Raw genomic sequence first — 5,968 nt, 5'->3', positions numbered from 1 at the left:
GGACCAAGTCAAAAGCATTAGGCAAATCCATTTCATGTGCAAGAGAAGGCAAGGCAAGCAAAAGGTGCATTCAATTGGTCAACCAGAATCAAAATTCCATATTAAATCAGAAATGACTCAAACAATCATGGAAAAATTCATGAGCAATCAACATGTCCAACATAATCATCATGCCAAAAATCATAAACAGAGGAGCTCATTTGATATGGATATGAAAATGCACAAGCAAACCAACCAATTGTGTGACACAAATTGTCACACCTAAAGTACATGTGTCCCAAATAGTGAAGATAATAGCAAAAAATGCCAAATAAAATCACATAAATCCATCATCATGTTAACAATCATCATGCAAAATTTCATGGCATTTGGATCAATATTGAGCATTTTATGATAGGATGAATGGAGCAAGGTCACAAAAGCATACATGTTCAATCAATCTAACACAATTTATTTTCCAGAAAAGATAAAATCATGAATTCTACACCAAAAAATAAAGAACATTCCAAGGATCATTTAGAAAAAAGAATGGAATTATTTGGATGATTATTCAATTTGATATGCATTTTTGAAGTAGCATGAAGAAAATGAAATAAAAATTGAAAAAAAACATGAAATAATGATGAACATGAGCATGGCCTAAAACTACGTCGTTTCAGGCTAATGGAATAAAAATGAAAAAAAGAAGCGAAACGCAGGCGCTGGGATTCGAAGGGAGATACACATGAAACGCTGTAGTTTCATTTAAACACGTTGGCGCGTCCAGTCAAATTCAACGCCCATGTGGCATTGGTCAAAGATGCGAGGACCATACATTGTGCCACGAAGTGCACACGCAAGCACTGGAATAGGACAAAACCCTAGCCAACTCAGCACGAACCAGACGGCAGCGCTAGCGGCGGGGCAGGGCCAAAACAACCGTCTTCTTCGTGAAGACGGTGAGTGAACAGTGCACTCTTACCAAATTTTTTCCAGAAATTTCTCATGAGTACATCATTCGAACCGTTAGGCTATGAGGAACACGAATCCATCAACAATTCATGCTAATTCATCATGTACAAAGCAAATCAAGCAAAAACATTTTGTGCATCTAAACTTTCATCAAGCATATCTCAGTCATTAGTGCACCAAATCACACAAAATTCATATCAAATTGCTCAGCATGAGAAGCACTACAAGATCATACACATAAAACAGAGAATTAAAAGGATCGAAAATGTGACCTCTTGAAGATCAACTTCTGGAAACACGCGAATCAAGGCCTGGCAAGCTTCCAATACACTCCTAATCACTTGTTATCAAGTTTGATGAAGAAATTGAGGCTTGGAACTGCTTGAATCTTGCTTAAATCTGAATTGCCATTGTTATGTTCTTGAGCTTGCACCAAAATGGTGATGAAAATTGGAAGGTTATGTGATGAAAATTTGAATTATGATTGAGAGAAAAAATTGGAGGGAAAGAGAATTTGAGATCTAAAATGGTGAAGAAGTGAAAATTCTGTTATGATTATGTATATATACCCTATGTTAATCCACTCTTAATCAAAATTAATCATGTTTAGTTGAAATTAAGTGAAAAATAAGGTGTTTGGCAAATTGGCAAAATTGGTGGTGCATGGAGCAATCCCACGTGAACAGTACCATATGACTGATCATTTTCACTTAAAAACTTCTAATAAACACAATGGCAATGGTGATTTGTGCCCATGATGCACCAATTTTAAATTTATGATTTTCCCTCCAAAATCTTCATGAATAAGCAAGTGATCATATGTTCAAATTTCATGCAATGTGATGAATGATTTGGAAAGTTCATGTCATGAGGAGCAAAATGCAAAAAGAGCCGCTCAATTTGGAGTTATGAGTCAAAAGTTATGCCCTTTTGAAGTTCCATGCATACTTGGGAATGATTTGATCATATCTCCCCAACCATACATCAGATGCTCATGATCTTAGACTTTTTGGAAATGGGAGAGAAATATCTTCAACTTTCATGTTGTACAAAATTTCATTTGAAGCTTCTTTGATGTTGGAAAGTTGAGTTGAAGTTAGTCCAAAAACTTGCCATTTTTGGAAACTTAAAATTACAAGTCACTTTCCATTTTTGGAAACTTTTGATCTGGCTTCAAAATCTTCAAGGTATGAGTTTGACATATTGAATAAGCCTCTTTGGGACATGAATGAAGTGTCTCAAACCATTTCTCCACTTCCTAGCCCTCAGTTGACTTGCAGTTGACTTTTATGGGGCCCAGATGACCTGAAACTGCACTGTGGACTTCTGAGCCTCTAACACCTGGTCAAGTTGCTTCAAAATGAATCTTGGATCACATAAGCTCATTGGAACAACCATAGGGCCTTTATCTCATGGAAATGCTTTGCTCTTTGCACATATGACTTCTCCTGACCAGTTTTGACTGATGAAATGCAATGTAATATGCAATGTTAATGACCTAAAAATGAAATGAATGTACAAATAGGGGATGCAAATTTGAGGTGCTACAGTGAACACTCTTTGTTTTACCAAAATTGCTGCTAACACTTAGAACCAACATATTACATGTAATTTCTTATCTTTTCATTACCCTAAAACAGCTCCTATAGCGAAATCGCTAGCATCACACATTATTTCAAAGGGTTGAGCCCAATCCGGAGTTTGTAAAATGGGTGCTGAAATTAGTGCTTGTTTTAAATGATTAAAGGCTTCGATACTTTTTTCATCGAAAATGAATTCAACATCTTTCATCAGAAGGCCGGTCAAGGGTTTTGTTATTTTAGAGAAATCTTTGATAAAGCGTCGGTAAAAACCGGCGTGTCCAAGAAAACATCGGACTTCTCTAACAGTCTTAGGAGGGTTAAGGTTTTCTATTACTTCTATCTTTGCTTTGTCGACCTCAATGCCTCTTTCAGATATTATATGTCCTAACACTATGCCTTCTTTAACCATAAAGTGGTACTTCTCCCAGTTTAACACAAGGTTAAGTTCTACACATCTCTCTAGGATTTTCTCAAGATTAATGAGGCAATTCTCAAATTCGAACCCACACACCGAGAAATCTTCCATAATTCCGTCGAGATAATCTGCGAAGATTGACATCATACAACATTAGAAAGTAGCTGGCGCATTACAGAGTCCAAACGACATTCGTTTGTAAGCAAACGTTCCGTAAGGACAGGTGAAAGTTGTTTTCTCTTGATCCTCGGGGTGTATGGGTATTTGGAAAAATCCAGAATATCCATCCAGATAACAAAAGTAAGAGTGTCTGGCAAGACGCTCAAGCATTTGATCCATGAATGGAAGGGGGAAATGGTCTTTCCTACTTGCCTTATTGAGCTTTCTATAATCTATGCACATACGCCATCCGCCTTTTATACGTTTAGCTACATGCTCTCCCTTCTCGTTTTGCACGACTGTGATGCCTCCCTTTTTGGGTACCACATGTACATGACTTACCCATTTACTATCGGAGATCTGATAGATTATACCATCTTCTAGCAGTTTAAGGACTTCCTTTTTACCACCTCACTCAGTATAGGGTTGATTCTTCTCTGATATTCTCTGGAAGGTTTTGAATCTTCCTCTAGCGAGATCCTGGGCATACACACGGATGGGCTTATACCTTTTAAATCAGAGATGTTCTATCCTAAGGCAAATGGGTATCTTCGTAAAACATTCAAGAGTAGGTTTGTCTCGTCATGGTTTAAGGTGGCACTAACTATTACTAGGCGATTCATTTCTTTATCCAAAAACTCATATCTTAGGTTCTTGGGCAGTTCCTTAAGTTCTTGAGCTGGTTTTTGAGAATTTGGTGAAAGGTCCGAGGTAAGGGCCAAACATTCGTTAGTGTGAGGTTCTGTTTCCTTTAGCTCTTCATCCTTTTCATTCGAGTTTGAAAATGGTTTGATCACAGGTTCTTCTTGATCAAATTCCCTTATGCATTCATCTATGATATCAATCGCGTAACATGTGTCTCCTATGATGGTTCCATCAGGAACTTTGAAAGATCAAACTCTATCTTTTCATCCCCAACTTCGAAAGTTAATTTTCCTCTTTTAACATCTATTATAGCTCCGACTGTTGATAAAAATGGTCTACCTAAAAGGATAGGGATATCGTCGTCTTCCTTGATATCCATGACCATAAAGTTTGTTGGGATATAAAGTTGACCGATCCTAACTGGGATGTCTTCTAAAATGCCTACAGGATACTTAACATACCTATCATCTAATTGGAGGGACATCTTAGTTGGTTGTAATTCTCCTAAGTTTAACCTTTTACACATAGCTAAGGGCATTAAACTCATACTAGCGCCTAAGTCTAGGAAAGCTTTGTCGATCATATGACTCCCTAGAATGCAAGGTATAGAAAAACTACCAGGGTCTTTCTCCTTCTTAGCAAGTTTATTCTCGGAAATAAAGTTGCATTCCAAGGGTTTGGGATCGTCAAGCCTACGCCTATTGGTTAAGATTTCTTTGAGAAATTTGGCGTAAGATGGAATTTGGGTGATGGCTTCGGTGAAAGGAATCTCTACATGAAGCTTCTTTATTACTTTTATAAATTTTTGGTATTGTTTATTAATTTTGGTTTGTTTAAGTCTTTGCGTATATGGGATTGGTGGTTTGTACGGGGGTGGTGGTTTGTAAGTTTTATCCTTGGCTCCTTCTTCTTGGTCGGTTTGTTTTTCGGGTTCCACTGGTTCTCTTCCTTGGTTGGTAGGTATATTTTCTTTAGAAGCTTTTGACTCGCTCATTGTTGGGTTATGAGGCCCTTCGTTAGCGGTCCCACATCATAATGAAATAGCGTTAGCTTTCCCTCGAGGGTTAAGTTGAGGTTGTCCAGGGAATTGTCCTACAAGTGTAGTTTGTAGGGCTTGGTTTTATGCTACCTGTGAGATCTGAGTTTCAAGCATCTTGTTATGAGTGATTATCTGATCAACCTTGGTCCTAATTGCGTTATCAGTTCATTTACGTGAATGTCCTGGTTTAGGAATTCTTTGTTTTGCTGAGTCTGGCCTGATATAATGTTCTCCATGATCTTCTCAAGGTTAGACTTCTGAGGAACAACTTGCAAAGGTTGATTTGGTTTTTGGGCTTGATAACCTTGTGGTCTCTGAGGTGCATAATTTTGGACAGGGTTCTGGTTTTTATAGGAAAAATTCGGGTGATTCCTCCATCCAGGGTTGTAAGTATTAGAAAATGGGTTACCTTGGGCGTAATTCACTTGGTCGGTGTTCAGGTCCTTCAAAAGGTTACACTCCGCTGATTCGTGTCCTTTAGATCCACAAAGTTCACACTCTGTGTGGACTACCACTGCGGTGTTAGTGTTTGTAGAAATATGTTCGACCTTAAGGGCTAAAGTTTCCATTTTCGCCTGCATCATGTCCGTAGAGCTTATCTCATATGTTCCACCTTGGGTCTCCTTATTCTCTATTGATGCTCGTTCAGTTCCCCGTTGGTATTGGTTTTGGACCATGTCCTCAATTAGGTCACCAGCTTCAGGGTAAGGTTTGTTCATCAGCGCGCCACCAGCGGCAGCGTCGATGCTCATCTTTGTGTTATAATGGAGTCCATTGTAGAAGGTATGAACGACCAGCCATTGTTCCAGGCCATGGTGTGGGCAGACTCTTAACAGCTCTTTATATCTCTCCCAAGCTTCAAAAAGTGATTCTCCTTAGTTTTGAGTAAATCTAGTTATTTGGTTTCGAAGAACAGCAGTCTTACTAGAGGGAAAATATCTAGCAAGGAATACTCTCCTAAGGTCTTCCCAGGTAGTTATTGAATTAGCTGGAAGTGAATCTAACCATGAACGTGCTCTATCCCTGAGGGAGAAAGGAAATAATCTTATACGAATCGCATCAGGTGAAGCACCGTTGGATTTAAAGGTGTCGGCCAGTTAGATAAAGACTTTTAAATGTTGATTTGGGTTCTCAGTAGCGAGACCCGTGAATTGGTTTTGTTGCACTAATTGTAGT

General features: G+C 38.6%; 1 non-coding gene across 1 annotated transcript; it reads left to right on the top strand.

Moving 5' to 3' along the window:
- The first annotated feature begins 5,599 nt into the window (after nucleotides 1-5,599).
- Nucleotides 5,600-5,706, top strand: LOC127109861 (small nucleolar RNA R71). The gene has a single exon (XR_007797109.1). It is a non-coding gene; the product is annotated as a small nucleolar RNA R71 (small nucleolar RNA).
- The last annotated feature ends 262 nt before the right edge of the window (nucleotides 5,707-5,968 follow it).

The sequence above is a fragment of the Lathyrus oleraceus genome, chromosome 7 (assembly GCF_024323335.1).
Source record: "Lathyrus oleraceus cultivar Zhongwan6 chromosome 7, CAAS_Psat_ZW6_1.0, whole genome shotgun sequence".
NCBI classification, from domain to species: Eukaryota; Viridiplantae; Streptophyta; class Magnoliopsida; order Fabales; family Fabaceae; genus Lathyrus; species Lathyrus oleraceus.
Note: the sequence above shows the minus strand (reverse complement) of the source record. Positions and strands in the feature narration are given on the sequence as shown.